Below are 18,921 nucleotides of genomic sequence, written 5' to 3' on the forward strand. Positions count from 1 at the left end.
TATTACATGTGTAATTGAGTATTCTAGCTGTACTTGCCCCTTGTTCCATTTTTCATTCATTCTACGTCTTTACTATTATTCCTTTCTGGTTTCAACTTCCTGATATTCATTCTATTAAACTGTCTGTTAATACTTTGAAAGGTTTATATACATTTCATGGAGTTTCCATCCTACATATACCTAAACTGATGTCAGCATATACTTCCATAATTCATTCATCTGTAATAACAATTTGCAAGACTGGAGACGTGAAGCACCTAAACATGATTTTATTCTCATCTTTTTGGAAGATTAATCTTTAGTCAACAAGAAAGTTTAAAAATCGCTTAGAATTTATAGCTAACTACCAGTATTTATAAATGGCTTTGTGCAATGGTGTGTGATTATTTTATTTTATATAGGATATTTTCTACTACCTATAAGTTTTGGAAAAAGAAGAAAACTAAAATTTACTACTATAGAGGAATATGATAGAAATAGAAGATAGATTTTAGGTTTGTCACATCTCTGATCAGTACCCACATTCAAGACTTAAAGTCTCCTCTGCTCCCTGAGAAGCTGAAGAGCTGAGGGACAGGGCCCAGGCCCAGAGTTCAGGCCCCACAACCAGACCCAAACAACAACAACTATATGTATATATATAAAATTGTTTATTATACCTATTATTTCAAAAGTAGCTAAAGCCAAGAAGGTGAAAAAGTTGTTCATATGCATGTTTACTTAATATCCTGGGTCTGTCTACCATACAACCAGGCAGGAACTTACACTACTTTCTATCACCAAATATTTCCATAGCTCCTGGAGAAGTCTATATATTTCTCCTCGATATTAGGCCTTAAATTGGTAATGTTTTAATCAAAGTGTTTCCTCTTGCCTCCAGGCTTTACATTTACAAATGGTAAAGCTTTAGGTCTAACTCTACCAAAAACTGAGGTAGAGATAATGGAATAATACTTTAAAACAGATTTGCCTTTGATACCCTAACCACAACAGAACAATGCATAACAATTTCTTATATTATATATACTTATATATTTTATATTTATATGTGCTGATCTTAAATTTCACACAGTGAATCTTACTAGAATTAATTTATAACTTGACAAATAAATTGAAATTTATTCCCATAAATAGATTGGAACATAAATAATTAGGTTTAAAATCATATTCACCAAAATAACACTTGACAAGTAGATGATAGTGACATTAAAAGTTTTTCAAGTGTAGGAATCAAGTTACAATAGAGTTCATTTATTTACCCAGCACTAATGCAAAATAAGTTCAACCATTCATTAAAGTGTAGAAATAGTATCTCCCACTATTTGCGTTTTTCAGTAGTTGGCTTCCAGAAATGTGTTAAAAAGATCAGCCTCCTATAATTCAAACCCAAATATTAGCTAATAAAGTAAATTTCATCACATAAGAAGGTACATTTTAAAAAGTCATTAATAGTTGTCTTATCATGTGTTGCCTTATCATATATTTTCCCTATCTGTCTTCAGCTTCTCAGGGAGCAGAGGAGAGAAGACCACCCCTCCCCCCCAGAACCGGGCATCTCCATCTTGGATACTGACAAAGCTCGGTGGAGCTGCTAGCTCCAACTAAGGCTTTGGAAGAAAACTCGAGTCATTTAGCAGGTCACAAGAACCTAAATTGACCTCTCAGACTCAGCTTCACCCAGAGAAATGTCACCCAGCTCAGGCGCAAGCCCTAGGAATGGCTTTCTTCACTGGGTAATCAGAGCCAGAGGCTGCCCCTCCCTTAAGCAGCCTTGCCAATCAATTGAAATTCAGTAAAAATAAACCCAGAGAGTGGCTCCAGCTTGGGCTCGTGAGTTTCTAACAAGCTAGCCCCCGGGAAAAGCTAATGTTTGCTGAAAAGTCTCAACTCTACCCAGAACCAAGCCTCATCAGAGCTTCTCCAAACGAGGAAAAAGCCATCTCCCTCTTTTGTGATAATCAAAGCAGATCCCCCTCCCATTGAACTAACCTGAGAGGAGGATCACAAAATCCTGGGTAAAGCAGCATTTTTTGGCCTGTTCAAACAAACTGACTTAAGAAACCAACCAAGCCACAGGAAAATCAAACACCACAAGCAGATCAGAGACTCCAACAAGAGGCTGGTTACAGACATAAGGGAGATACAGGATTTTTCCCACCACTCCCCAAACAATCAAAATATTTTTTCTTTTTTTTTGTACATTTTATAAAAAAATTTCTAGAACTTTTTAATTTTTACCTTTTTTGAAAAAAAATGTTTCCTAGTAACTTTTTTTCCCTCTTATACTTTTTATTTTAGGGATATATTTGTGTGTGCGTTTTTCTTTCTTTTTTCTTCTTTAAATTTTTTTTTTGTGTGTTTTGTTTTGCTCTATTGAACTTCTGATCTTTTATTCTTTCTTTCTTATCCTTTTCACCTTTTCTTCTCTTTCGTTCTTTTTTATGTGACTTGTTTTTCTATACATCCTCAGATATACCCATAGTCGATTATTAGACCTTATCCTCCATTGTGTACACACTTAATCCACAAATTTATTACTCAGTTCAAAACCTCTTAGACTTAAATTCCTTGATAGCAGTACTACCTCTTTATACCTATATAATATTTTAAGTATTTTTGTTTTTAAATTTTTCACATCTCCTTTATATCCCTCCCCTTCTGCATTGTATGCATGTTCTTCTCTCAATATTTCGTTTTCGAGTCTACATAATATTTTTAATTTTTACTTTTCTATTTTTTCTGGTCTCTTTTTTTCCCCCTTTCTCTTGCTTCTTTTTTTTCTCTCTCTACTTTCATCCTATTCAACCTATTTCCGGTTTTGAGATTAGGACTTAGTTAACTCTCCCTGTGCCTTCCCACATCTCTCTATTCCTATTTTTTACCCACATTTCTCCCTAAACCTAATAATTTCTGGTTTTCCAAATTCGCATTTGCGGTTTGTAGCCCATTAATATATACTTGTTTCACATTGAATAGATGTATCCATTGAACGAGATTGTATCTGCAGAATATTGACTGTGCAAATACAGACTTTGGTTGATGCTTGCCCCAAGTTAGTGTTCTAGCACAAAACTGGTGTTTCATTCATCCCAAATGGGCAGAACAAACCTGAAAAACACAAGAAAAATGGCAAGTTCGGGTATCTCAACTTCCACTCATGGTAATAGGGACAGAACAGATAATGAATAATCCAGAGGAGAGAAAAGATTAATCACCTATAAAGGGAAACCAATTAGAATCACCTCAGATTTTTCAGCAGAGACAATCAAAGCAAGAAGAGCCTGGAATGATGTATGCCATGCCCTAAAGACAAACAACTATCAACCAAGAATACTGTACCCAGCTAAACTCTCCTTATAACTGAAGGCCAAATAAAAACCTTCCATAGCCAAGAAAAATTGAAACAATACATCTCCATCAAACCAGCCCTACAAAAGATTCTTAAAGATGTCCTAAACATAGAAAACTAACAAGACCACAATAAAGGCCAAGAAAATGCACCCAAACTGAGAATCCAAGAAGACAGGAAGAACCCAGTTTTCATAGACCCCAAGAAGGTAGATAACATGGCCAGAACTCCCAAATACCTCTCAGTCCTATCTCTCAACATTAACGGACTTAATTCTCCAATTAAGTGACATAGACTGTCTTGTAGGACTAAAAAGCAAGATCCTTCTATCGGTTGCCTTCAGGAGTCACATCTTGCTGTTAAACACAAAAACATTTTCAATGTTAAAAGCTGGAACAAAATCTACCAAGCAAATGGCCCCCATAAACAGGCAGGAGTTGCAATCCTAATATCAGATAAAATAAACTTCCAATTAAAATTAGTGAGAAGAGATAAAGAAGAGGTAAAGAAGGTCGCTACATATTAATTTGAAATATCTATTCTAAAAACAATGGAGCACCCAAATTTAACCAAGAAACACTACTTTCACTCAAATCCCACAGAGATCCAAAGACAATAATTGTTGGGGATTTTAACACACCACTCTCCCCACTAGATAGATCAACTCGGAAAAACTCAACAGAGAAACCGCAGGTATAAACAACTGCATAGATCATGTATATTTAACAGACATCTATCGAATATTTCTCCCAGCAGCATCAGAATACAAGTTTTTCTCAGCAGCACATGGAACATTTTCTAAAATAGACCACATTTTAGGCCACAATGCAAAATTGTCCAAATTCAGAAACATTGAAGTTATACCTTGCATTCTCTCTGACTACAAGGGAATAAAATTAGAATGCAACACCAAAAGCCACCAAAGAAAGTCTTGTAACACATGGAGGCTGAAGAACACACTGCTCAATCATGAGTGGGTCATGGATGATATTAGAAAGGAAATCCAAATGTTCATGCTATTCAACAAAAATGAGCACACAAATTACCATCTCATCTGGGACACAGCAAAGGCAGTACTCTGAGGCAAATTTATACCTCTGAGCTCCTACATCAACAAATTGGAGAGATCTGAAACCAACAATTTAATGAGATATCTGAACCACCTTGAAAAAGAGCACCAAGACATACCCCAATATAATAGATGGAAAGAAATAATTATTTTAATTAATTAATTAATTATAATGAAAATTAAATCAATATTAAATGAATTAGAATCCAAAAAAACTATTGGAAAAAACCAAAAATACAAAGAGTTCGTTGTTCGAAAAAATTAACAAAATTGACAGGCCCTTCACAAGTCTTATCAGAAAAAGAAGAGAACACACCCAAATAAATAAACTCAGAAATGAGAATGGAAACATCACCACAGAAACAACCAAGATTCAGAACACTATAAGGGAATACTTCTCAAAACTTTATGCTAATAAGTTTGAGAACTTGGTAGAAATGGACCTTTTCCTAGCAAATATTGACATGCCAATACTAAAGCAAGATGAGTTAAACCATCTTAACAGGCTCATATCAAGCATTGAAATAGAAACAGCAATAAGAGACCTCCCATATAAGAAAAGTCCAGGTCCAGATGGTTTACAGCAGAATTCTACAAGACCATTAAAAGCAGAGCTCACAGCAATACTACTCCAAACTTTCAATGAAATAGAACGAGAAAGTTCACTACCATACACATTCTATTAATTCATCATAACTCTCATCCCAAAATCAGGCAGGGAATAATGAAAGAAAGGGAACTATAAACCCATTTCATTGAGGAACATTGATGCAAAACTTCTCAACAAAATTCTGGCCAATCGTCTTCAACAATGTATCCAGAAACTCATACATCACAATCAAACAGGATTCATTTCAGGGATGCAAAGCTGGGTCAATATTCCCAAATCAATTAATGTAATTCATCACATCAACAGGAGCAAGGATAAGAACCACAAGGTTATCTCAATATATGCAGAAAAAGCATTTGACAAGATCCAACACCCCTTTATGTTGAAGGTTCTGGAAAAATTAGGAATTATGGAACATTCCTCAATAGAATAAGGGCTATATATGACAAACCTACAGCCAGCATTATACTTAATGGTGAAAAACTAAAGCCATTTCCTCTTAACTCAGGAACAAGACAAGGATGTCCACTATCACCACTTCTCTTCAATCTAGTATTAGAATTCCTATCTACAGCAATAAGACAAAATGCAAACATAAAGGTGATACAAATAGGGAAAAAATAAATAAAACTCCCCCTCTTTGCAGATGACATGATCCTGTATTTAAAGAATCCCATAGACTCCACCCCCAAATACTCAAGTTGATTCAAAACTTTGGCAAAGTAGCGGGGTATAAAATTAACCCCCCAAAATCAATGGCTTTTCTGTATGCCAACAATGAGAAAAGTGTGGCTGAAATTAGGAAAACAACGCCATTTGTAATAGCCCCACAAAAAATAAAATACCTAGGAATTAACTTAACCAAAGAAGTGAGAGAACTTTATGATCAAAACTGTAAAAACTTGAAAAAGGAAATCAAAACAGAACTTAGAAAATGGGGAAAACTCCCATGCTCCTGAATTTGGAAAGATCAACATTGTTAAAATGGCAATACTTCCCAAGGCTATCTACAAATTCAATGCGATACCTATCAAAATTCCAACCTCATTCTTCAAGGAAATAGAAGAGGCAATCCAAAAATTCATATGGAACAATAAAAGACCCCAAATAACAAAAACGCTCTTGAACAGAAAGAACACTGCTGGAGGAATATCAATACTAAATTTCAAACTATTCTATAAATCCATAGTAATCAAAACAGCATGGTAGTGGCACAAGAACAGACTTCAGGACCAATGGAATAGAATTGAACACCCAGAAATGAACCTACAGACCTGTAGCCATCTAATCTTCGATAAGGGAACTAAAAAAATAGAATGGAAGAAAGACAGCCTTTTCAGTAAATAGTGCTAGCAAAATTGGTTAACTACTTGTAAAAAATTAAAGCTAGATCCTTATATATCACCGTGCACCAGAAGCAACTCCAAATGGATCAAAGATCTCTGAGACAAAGCAGACACTCTGAAAACATTACAGGATGGAATAAGAGAAACCCTAGGTCTCCTTGGCGCAGGCCGAAATTTTCTTAATAGAGACCCAGAAAGACCAAAGAAAGTTTGGACAAATGTGATTGCATGAAGTTGCAGAGCTTCTGCATCGCAAAGGACATAGCTAGCAAGATCAAAAGAAATCCCACAGATTGGGAGAAGATATTCACTAGACAAACAATGGACAAAGGTCTCATATCTAACATATACTTGGAATTCAAAAAATCAAACCACCCAACAACAAATCGTCAAAGAAACAACTGCCCAATTAATAAGTAGGCTAAAGACTTAAAGAGAAACTTCTCTGAAGAAGAAAGAAGGATGGCCAATAGACACATGAAGAAATGCTAATCCTCCCTAGCCATAAAAGAAATGCAAATCAAAACAACATTAAGATACCTCCTCACCCCAGTTAGAATGACAAAAATCAAGAACTCTAAAAACAACAGATGCTGGAGGGTATGTTGGTGGGAGTCTAAACTTGTTCAACCACTTTGGAAAGTAGTATGGAAGTTCCTCAAAAGACTCCTCATTGAGCTCCCCTATGACCCAGCAATCCCACTTTTGGGCGTTTACCCAAATGTTTACAAACAAGACCACACTAAAGCTACCAGCACAACCATGTTTATTGCAGCATTATTTACTATAACTAACTTATGGAACCAACCCAGATGCCCCTCAGTAAATGAATGGATCAAGAAAATGTGGTATATATACAAAATGAAATTCTATGCCTCCATCAGAAAAAATGATATTGCCCCATTTGTTAGGAAATGGAAAGACTTGGAAAAAATTATATTAAGTGAAGTAAGCCAAGCCCAAAGAAACATAGGTCCCATGCTTTTCCTTATTTGCAATATCTAGTACATGTCTAAGTCAAGCAGAAAAGGTCAGATAAGGTGATATTAGGGAAATGAACCCTAAGGTATGCATTTGATTGTTTTTTTTTTCTTTCATGAGATTGTTTCTAATGCATTTATAAGATTATTACTTTGTTGCTTTGTATGTCCCTCCCCCACAGTATAACCCCTGCTTTCACTGTATTTGATGTCGGTGTAATTTGTGGAGGGGAAGGTGAAAAACAAATCGTTTAAATAAGGATACAGGTAGACCCGTTGCAACAATGAGAAGTACAAGTTGTTATTTTGAAAACGAACTTTACAACTTTGGTGGCGGGGGTGGGCGGGGAGGGGAGGTTAGGAGGGGAAGGAATGGGGAGGATGGGAAGGGATGGGATGGGGAATAAACAATGCTTTTTTTTCTTTCGTGTGGTTGTTTCTATCACATTTATAAGATGATTTGTTTGTTGCTTTATATGTCCCTACCCCACGGTCTAACCCCTGCTTTCACTGTATTTGATGTTGGGATAATTTGTGGAAGGGAAGGGAAAAAAACAAATCATTTAAACAGGCATATAGGTGGACCCTTGCAACAACGATATGAACAAGTCATTATGTTGAAAAATGAACTTTACAACTTTGGCCTGGTAGAGGGTAGGCAAGGGTAGGTGGTAGGGGGAGAGTAGGTGGAGGTGAAGGGTTGGGGGTGCAAGATAGAAAGGGATGGGAAGGAGAAACAAAGGAGGAGGCAACAATTCTTGACAAGAAATGTACTCAATATCTTGCCCAAGCAATTGTAACCCCTTTGTATGGTATTTTCACAATAAAAAAAATCGTAATTTTTTAAAAAATAAAAATAAAAAAATTAAAAAAGAAATAAAAGAATATAAGGACCTTAGGAAAAGGAATCTTAAACTTTTTCTATATGGCTTGTAATCTGAAGGACACATTTATTAATGAACCTATATATTATAAAACAATGTAGACTTCAAAGTACTATATCTAGAAGACAATGAAATTGATTATGGACTTTATACAAACATAGATACTTTTTGTAGACAAGCACCAGGAATATCTTTAGTTTCTATACTATTCATTTCAACCAATAAGTTAAAATTAAAAAAAATCACAAACCCTGCAGAAATCATTATAGATGCATACAAACAACTCTTGAATATATTTTGACATCAAAGTCAGGCAATTCACGTGGAAGAATACTATGCAATCCATCAATTTTTAAATTAAGATATTGCTGTTGCTTTGTATATGAAAATATTTTGTAGGGACACAAATGATGGACTGGCACTTTTGAAATTTAAGAAACTTAACCAAACTATTTCTACATAGGAGAACAATTTGTACAGCCATCCACAACTTCAAGGAGGTAGTGATACATACTTATCCTTTTGGTAATATCAAATGCAGTTTCTTCCAAGTTGTTCTTCAGGCCCTGTTTGATATTTTGGTTCAACAGAAGGAGATACAGAGTATCTTTGCTATTTCTATTTCCAGCAGCAAGATGCAAGGGTGTCAAGAGGCCTTTAGTTTGGGGATTGGTATCTGCATCATGATGAAGTAAGAAAGAATCCGTTCTGGTGTTATTCCACATATAAGCACTGTTCAGGGGTGCCAAGCCATTCAGAGTTATTGCATGAATATCTGCCTTGAGCTACCAACTCATGGACAATGTCTAAATGTCCACTCTATGCTTCCCAATGAAAAGGGGTATACTTACCTCATCCCTAGTATACATATGAGTGGCCTTTTTGAAAAGTAGTCTCGGCACTGTAGTAAGCCAATTAATTTCGACATGCCAAAGAAGAAATTTGCATGGATTCTTCTCCATTATTTTCTTGCAATTGATACCATTCCTCACGTTTTTATATTATTCCTTGTCTTCATCAGAATTGCCTAACCAGAGGCTTTGAGTACCAGTGGGAATGAGGTGTCCATGTATTTCCCCAATAGTTCACATTGGTTGAACTGGTCAGAAAAATCCGGTGAATTTTCTGCATATGTTTTTTCACCATGATTTATTTTCTCTTTTTCCATTTTTATTATTCTAAATTATTCTAACTGGAGATTAGTGAATTGATAGAGAGCAGAAGAAAGATTTTCCTCCGTATTCAAATGCACAGACTGAAAATATGGACCAGTGGTGTCTTCATGTGCAGCTTATTCTAGGAATGAGAAAATAGGAAACAATGCCTTCTACGTAAATGATTTGGGAAATACCATGATATTGTTTAAGAGAATTTACTATTCAATATATGAGCTTTAAGAGCTTTCTAATAGTTCCATTATTTATTGGTACCCAACATTAGAAAAAAAAATGTATAATACAGTAGTAAAATAAAGTCATTTGCATGACTATTTAAATTCCTTTTTTTAAAAGACACTTGGTTTCATCTAAAAAAGTAGGCCTATCTATTGTCCTCAAGTGTTTTTGGTGATTGAAGATGCTTAATAAGTCAAAATGTATTAGTAGTCCTTTGATATCAATTAAATTTCATTTTTCTTCTTGGAGAATATAATGATCAAAGCAATAGTTCAGAATCAGCAAGCAATAGTTCAGCATCATGCTGCCAGTGCAAGTGAATCACCAGTAAGTAATCCTCGATACCATTTTCCACAAAGGTTTTTCACAAATATAATTTGCCTGCTTTCTCTAGCTGCTTTCCTAGCCTGGACCTGTTCTTTCATTGCAGGAAAAGTGTGATTCAACTGATTTCAGTCATTTTTATTCTTATAATTATCAAGGATTTAGATTATTTTTTAAAAAAATTAGTTGTGGGGCCTGAACTATGGGCTTCGGCACTGTTCTTGAGCTCTTCAAATCAAGGCAAGCGCTCTACCACTTGAGCCACAGAATCACTTCTGTGGTTCTGTTTATGTGGTGCTGATTTGGGAAATGGTAGAGCAGAAAGTGGAATGATGTAACCAAAAATATAAAAGCAAAATAAATTAGGACAATTATGGAGCAACCATATTGTCTATGAGAATCATGAAAGAGAGAGAGGAAGAGAGATACAGATGTGCAATGACCTATCTAGACACAAAATCAATGCTTCTGATCTATTTACAAAGCAAACAATTTTATTTTTTATTTGTTAAAAGAGATGGAAATAGAATTTATGTATTTACTTGAAATTAGTACAAACATTTTTAGTCCCCTACATAAAGAGACATAGCTCTGACCAAATTACAGACAAAATCTTAATCCTTGGTCTGAGAAGGTGGCTAAGTGGTAGAGTGCTTTTCTTGTAGCTTAATACAGTGCGGATACTACTTGCCAAAAAGGCCACTCATATGAATACTAAGGATGAGGATGAGTATACCCCTCTTCATCGGGAAGCCTAGAGTGGACACTTAGACATTGTCCATGAGTTAGTATCTCAAGGCAGATATTCATGCAGTAAATCTGAATGGCTGGACACTCCTGCACAGTGCTTATATGTGAAACATATTGCAGCACAAACACACACACACACACACACACACACACACACACACACACACAAATCATCAGATTTCTTCTTAAGGATTTTTTGTGTATGGTCTTAAGAAGAAATTTACATTACTAACTTGAATTTCTGACAGAACACTATAATCACTGTACATCTTGCTTCTATACTCTCAATATTAAATTGCTATCTAAGTATGTGCAATAGATAAGTATAGGAAAAAGTAGGAGCCACACTGGTGGCTCATGTCTTTATTCCTAGCTAATCAGAAAGACAAAATCTGATGATTGTGGTTTGAAACCAGACCAAGAAAAATAGTCCATTAGATTCTGGTTTGAAAGTAACCAGCAAAAGCTAGAAATGGAGCTGTCTTACAAGCAGTAAAATGCTAGCCTTGAGAAAACTAAAACAAAAAAATAACAAATTCTGGGACAGAGTTAGGCCCTGAGTTCAAGCTCTAGTAGTAGTATTTAACTAATGAAGGAATGAATTAATTAATTACCTAAAATAAAATAAGTGGTCACATGTGGTGAGGCAGGTAAAATGTAACAACCCTGGTGACTGGAATATGTATTATTTTGTAATAAGGCAAATTATCATTTGTCCTAATCACTACTACTTTATTTGAAGTTTTTTGTACAATAAACCCTGAATTTGGCATGTGTGTATATGTGTACATGTGCACACATGTGTGTTTAAGTGTGTGTGTGTGTGTGTGTGTGTGTGTGTGTGTGTGTGCTGTTGCAATGTTGCTTGCCAATATGAACAGGGTGAGACTGAAAAGAGCTGTGTTGAAATGTTTTTATTTATCAGTGTTCTGTCCTGTCATTTCAGTTGAACCATCCTTCTGTATATTTTATTTGTTAATAACATCATCATAATCAAAGCATTTACAACATTAAGTTAGATAAAAGAGATCATATTCAGCGCTTAGTATATGTTAGGTAAAAAGATACAGATATAATTGGGTAGTAAGTTATTGGTGTAAGATGACTGTCAGTTCAAAATATGTATTTGACCTCTTAAATTGGTTATATTTTTAAGAAATACTCATGGAGTGATTTTGACCGACTTGAACAAATAGGTATTGCTCTCTGGTTATTTCTGTGAAACTCAAGGTGGATAAACTCTTTCTGGATTTCTGTTGAAAATAACTTTATTTGTAAGATTGTATCTATTCACACTAAGATAATAAACCCTGTATTTTTTTAGGTTTGAATATCCCATCATATTGACTGAAAATCTGTATTGTGGCTATGCTTGTTAGATATATATTTCAAAAAAACAAACAAAAACATGTGTCACCTTCAGATTGTGGATGCATTTGAAGTTTGTACTTACAAAGGTTTCTTCATTAATAGTTCTTTTGTGGGAGTAATAGCACAACTTTAACAAATAAGGCTTTTCGAATATGTTTTCCAATATAAATAACATCCCAGACCGAGTCTTGCAATTTCTAAAAACCATTTAAATATTTTACATTGACTATACAGCTAAAGACATTTCTGAAATAAATATTGTTAAGATCTGAAAATGTAAGTGGGTATGCAGGCTTTTTATGCATCATTTTATGCAAAGCCAGTTTTTATGAAACTAAAAGAAATAGAATAAAGAATGTAAGTGAATTGGGTAACCCAATTATTAGTATAATTTTGTTTTCTATTAGCACAGTCCTTTGAATGTAGATGATGCAGTTAAATTATTTTTTGTCTCACTGTGCTTCAGTTATTTTTAGATTATTTGTAGTTATAAAAATGAATTTGTAGTATAAATAAAGGTCTTTTAAAATGATTAGAATTAATCTTGTGCTTTGTATTCTACTCCCATGAAAATGAGTTATTTTCAAGTGTTAATAGTTTATAATTGAATCTTCAGTATCATAAGAAATTTTGAAAAAAATTGGTAGTATTGATGTCTTTTTTTTTGGGGGGGGGGGGTCCGGTAGTGGGGCCTGAACTCTGGGCAGTGTCCCTCAGCACTTCAGCTCAATTCTAGCGCTCTACCACTTGAGCCACAGCATCACTTCCAGCTTTTTTTCTTTTTGCTTTTGTGGTGCTGAGGAATCGAACCCAGGGCCTCATGCATGAAAGGCAAGCGCTCTATCACTAAGCCACCTTTCCAGCCCTTCATGTCTTTTTTATACCAATAGTATTCACAAAATGGAGAGTCTTTAATTCATACTTAGTGTCTATGATTTTTAACCTCTCATTTCTAACATTAATGATAGGTCAGAGTGCGTTTTTGTTATAGGACAAATAAAATATTTATCTAGGGTCAAAGGTGATTTTTATATCAGTCTTGCTTTAATAGCATTTTAAATGTTGGGTATAAAAATCAATCAAAATACTTCTAATGGTAAACAACTAAGTTGAGCTACAATTTGGAAATGATTGGTCCATAAGACCTGTAGTCTGTTTCCATCAGGAATTAGGGGGTCATTCTTTCAGTAAGACAGTGTTAAACAGAGATAATGTCCCTATGCAGTTCAGTGTTTAGTGAAGGGTTAAAATATGATTTCTACTATTTTGAGCTAGAAATCAAGAATGGTATACATTAGCAGTTCTTTTCACCAGGGAGGTATGCATTGATTATGAACTTTGAGTATTCATATTACAGTTCCCTATTTTCTAACAAAGATAAAGTAAAATATTATGAGTGTACACAATAATTCTGGGAAATTTTCCTAGAATTTGTAGACTAAGTGCTGGTATTTTAGTCATAAAATAGAATGAGGTTAATTGATACAGTGGGAGATGAACCTCAGGCTAACACTTACCATGCGTGCAATGTTGTACTAGTAATTCTAACTCTGAAGACTTCACTATCATCATCTGAGAATTAAAAATGTAAGGAGCTCCACTTTATGCAATTATTGTGAGGATTAAATTATATAACATAGGTAAAGTACTTGGAAAAACAATCAGTTAGCATTTGGCACATTCTACCTGTTATTTTATCATGTGATGAAATCTAGCATTTTTACTGTGATTTTATATGTGCAATGTGATGTATTGATATTCATTGCATTGATCACTTTCTGTCACTATGAGGAAAATACCTGCAAAGAAAATTTGAGGAGGAAACTATTATATTGACTCATGGTTTAAGAGAACGCAGTTCAAGATCAAATGTCTCCATTGTTTTTAATCATGTTTTTATTATCTTAACTAGTTGTACACGGGAATTTCCATTCAATAAATAAGTTTTTAAAGTATAATGGATCTTTATATAACTTTTCCTACCCTTCCTAACATCACCCCACTTTAATTTTTTCTAGTTTCATATTATTTCCATTGAATATAATGTCTTCACTGTTACTCCATAACTCTCTTTATTCTTTCCATTTGAATTCCCCTCACATCTTCCAAGTGATAGTTTCCTGGTATTCATTTTTTTGGGATTAAAATTCAATTTTATAAGAAATTACACCTTTTAAATATTGCTCTGAAAAATGAAAGCTTTGGTTAATACTGTTATTTAACTTGCATAAAATTCTGGCTTCCAAATACGCGACAGAACATGGGTCCTTTGTGTGTCTGGCTCTGACTTTGTTTACTTAACATATTTTTAGATCTATCCATTTCTTTGCAAATAATGTAACAGTCCTCATAATGGATAGGTGCAATACAATTGTGTATATATGACACACTTTCTCCAATCATCCTTCTGGCAAAGGGCATCCTGGCTGTTTCCATAACTTGGCTATGGTGAGTAGTGCAGTAATGAAGATGGTTGTGAAAGTGATTTTACTGTAACCTTTTGGAAGAATTCATCACTATCTTTCTGGGAGCAATCCTCTAGCCAGTTTTCCAGAATAAGCACATCCTTCCCTTCATCTCCATCACAACGTATTGCAAGTTCTCAAAAACAAACTACCCCATACAGGTCTCAATAAGCTGAAACCACACTGTGCCCATATTCTTTCAATACATTTTTAATAATTACATACATTTAGTGAGAACGTTCTATGTACTTTCCTAATGTGGGAATGAGACATAAAAACAGAGTAAAAGAAAGAAATATGCATTTTAATTAGCTATTATCATATTTAAAATCTTTTTCAGCTCTAACAGCCTCACTTACTATTGTTTTAATCTTTATTTGATTACTTCATCTATCCCCTAAATTATAACAGGTGAGTTAAATACAGACAAAAAGTGTGGTTTGATTTTGACACTCATGTGTGAGAATGCACAATATGGGCAAATAGATGGATTGGAATTAATAGCAATTATCCATTTTGTTAAAGTAGAGATAGTTTTCCCAAACTGACTCATATTTCATTCAACAAAAAGAAACATTTAACAATTCCCTTTGTTTTCCTCCTCATTAACTTTTGTTTCCATTTTATTTTATAATCAAGGATGATTTCATATATGTACTGTAGAAACAAAAATATGTTAAACTATTTCTATCCGTATGTATTGATATATACACATATACATATATTACTCAGGTTACAATGATAATTTATAACTTCTGTAACTATACAATTTACTAAATTATTAAAAACATCGATGGCTCATGCCTGGAATCCTGGTTACTCAGGAGGCTAAGATCTGATGAACATGGTTTAAAGCCATCCTGGGCAGGAAAGTCCATGAGCCTCTTATCTCCAATCAATCAACAGAAAATCAGAATTGGAACTGTGGCTCAAAGTAATAGACAGGTAGCCTTGAGAGAAAAAGCTCAGGGACATCACCCAGGCTCTTAGTTCAAGAACTACAATCTACCCAAAAAATCTATTTAATTTACACCTGTGTAAGTAGAGTATTTCCATCACCCAAATGTACATCCATGCTCATTTGCAAGGTAACTCTGTTTTGTCTGAAGTACCACTAAACATTATCACTTAAGTAGAAAGCATTGGAACGTGGGTTCATTCTATCTCTCTCGTGGATTTTTCTCGATTCAAACACTCAAGTGTTACAATTATTCCAATTATTTAAAATCATAGCATTTTTTCTTTAATACCCCTAATATTACAGTTTGAATTCAGTGTCTTGTGCTCCCTAAATAGGTGTTCTTACCACTTGGTCATGTGCCCAGCCCTAAATTATCCTGATTATTTTTCAGATAGAAACTGGCTTCCTACTTGTGTATGATCTTGGCCTCAGTCCACTTTATATTATTCTTCTTTTAATTTAGAATAATAAGTGCATGGTATTATGTATAGATCTTTCTGTCTAGTCTGGGCTTTAGCCACTCTTCTCACAACAGTGCACTCCCATGTAGTCAGGATTTTCAAAAGCTTGTCATATCTGATTTTTTAAATCTTTGCATTTCCTGCAGGTACTTGAGTACTGAATTAATTTGTGTTTTCTTGTTTTGTTTTATTTGAATGTATGTGCTGAGTTGTTCCTTACTTTTCCTTTTGTTTCTTTCCCTCAAGTTCTTACCTAAAGTGCTGAGAAAACAATTCCTCTTTCTCAGGATAGGGTGAACATTATTTATTCCAGAGTAATTTCAGTAACATTTAAACACCTTCATGTCTATGAATGGTATACAAATGCTAAGCGTTGAGAAGGGTGTTTTTACTTTCACGGTAGTTTTGTCATACACAGATCATGAAATATATGAAGATAATATAAGTACAGATGCATGCCAAGAGGAGAAAACCCTATTATTAATTATTTGACAGAGGCTTCCCTTCTAGTGAAAGAAATATATTACTTGATACAGGATTTCACAAAATCATATTGCTAGGAGGAACCTAAACAATCATCTAATACTGTAGACTTGAGAGTGATGAATTGACTTCTTGAATAATTTACTTTTGGGTCAAATAAATGCAGGCTTCCAAAAAGAGAGTAGATTTTAGAGAAACATGATGAATTTTATGTAAATAGGTCCTTAGCTGATTTTGTTAATTTGTGAACTAATACAGGGAAATAAAGTATAGCAAGGTAAAAAGTAAAGAACTTCACATTGGAATACTCATTTGTGTGTGTGTTCATGTGCATGCGAGTATGCAAACGCACATGTGCATGTGCTTATGCATGCATTCATCATTCTTGAGGCTTGATAGTGCCTGGGAACTATTACTCAGCTTCTGTGCCCAAGGATAGTGGTCTACCACTTCAGCCACTTCTGTTTTTATTTTTAGATAATCGCTTGTATTTTCATGATTGGACTGGCTTTGAACAGACTCCGAGTAGCTAGCTAAGCTTATTCAGCCTCTGAGTACCTAGTTAAAATTCTGGCTGTCCTCTATGCTTCACTGCTCTTTTATTCATTTCCTGAGGTAATCACAAGCCTAAGTCATATATATGTCTAATTGCTTTAAAATAGTTACTGCTTGGTACCAGTGGTTCCCATGTATACTCTTACCTACTGAGGAGGCTTGAGAACAGAACCCAGGCCAAAAGTTTAGTGGAATTCCTTCTCAATCTAAGCTGGGTGCATTGGATCATTTCCACCATCCTTCACTATCTAGTTACTAAGATTGGAAGGACTGCGGATCCAGGCCAGTCAAGGTAGCAGGCTAGACAAGTTGGTGTGCAACTCTGATGCCATTGATGATGGGAATGCTAAAAGGACAAATCAGGTGCATGTTCTTGTGGAAAGAAAACCCCTATCCTAAAATTAACCACTGATATGACGCTGGCCTAGCAAGAAAAATATACCACAAGTTGAAATACCCACAATTTCCCACAACCAAAATAAGTATATACATGAACATTCAAAAACTTAGTACAATCTGTTCTTGGCTCTAATATCAGCTTTATCTGATTATCATATGATGTGACAGAATAGTTTTTTCATTAAACTTATGATAATTTAAGAAGACCTAGAAAATTCTTTATTTATTAAGTGCAAATGAATGGCAAATTGCCTCATTTCTTACATATTTGACTATCACTATAAATTCGTCTTATGACTATTATTAATAGTAATATATTCTGATTTATTACTTCAAACTTTTTACTTTTCTGCTGAAGTTGAAGTATTTAAATAGTATCATCAAAGTATATTCCTTGGGTATTTAAGGAAGTTTTTTAGAAAGTTTTTAACCAATGGCTTCTAAGAATTCTTAATTGGTATATATTTTGGTTTATTTTAAATTTCAATTTAATTTTATTGTAATGGTAATATACACAAGGGTTAAAGTTCCATAAATGAGGTCGTGAATACATTTCTTAGGGAAGGAACATTGTTATATCTTCCACCGATATTTTTGTACACTCAAAACAAGAACTACTGATGCTTTTGCTGTTGCTATTGATCATTGGGTACTTTTGCTTTCTTTGTTCATACAATTTTATTATAAAATTGATATACAGAAGGTTTACACTTAATTAAGTCATCTAAAGAGTACACTTCATTTTATTTTCTAAATTTCAAATTTTTGGCTTAAATGTTTTCATTTGTTTCTTTAGGATAATTCATTTTTTTCAGAGTTGTAGAATTAGTTAATTTATTTTTACATGATTTTTATACATGTAAATTATTCAGACACATATATTTTGCTTTTATAATATTTAACGTGTGACTATTTAAAAATTGTTTTCTTATTTTTTATATGGTTAATGATGTTAAATAAATTTATTTTCTTATACTTATAAACATATTTGTCCAGGTAACAAATACTTACTGTATTTTTAAAAGCGCATACTTTATTAAGAAAGGCTCCATTATTTGGTCACTTTTTGGAAATATTTTTACTTGAATTAAAAAAAAAGTTTGAGCTCGGCATGGTGATTTGTGGCATCCATTTTCTAGCTCTGGTGGGAAGTGTAGATAGAGTTTGTAATTCGGGAGAGACTGGGAAACTCTGTGACCTTATTATAAAACTATTCAGGGTGAACTGATTAGAGGTATAGCCACCGCTACTGTTATATACAGCACCTCGCTATCATATTCTAAATCTTGAGTTAACACACCAGTAACATCAATCTTTTTTCAAAATAGAAGGACACATGTTTCAAAATGTTTATTATTTAAATTATTTGCAAAGGTTCGCATTTCTTCTGTTAATTTTCAATTTACTTAAGCTATTAAAATCGAAGTATATTGTGACTATTTTATTTCTACTAAACTTTTAAATTGTACGAGCAATATTATGATTTCATAGAACATACTTCTACTATTTGTGATAATTTC

This window comes from Dipodomys spectabilis, unplaced genomic scaffold (genome assembly GCF_019054845.1).
Source record: "Dipodomys spectabilis isolate Male_0828 unplaced genomic scaffold, ASM1905484v1 ptg000123l, whole genome shotgun sequence".
Taxonomy (NCBI): domain Eukaryota; kingdom Metazoa; phylum Chordata; class Mammalia; order Rodentia; family Heteromyidae; genus Dipodomys; species Dipodomys spectabilis.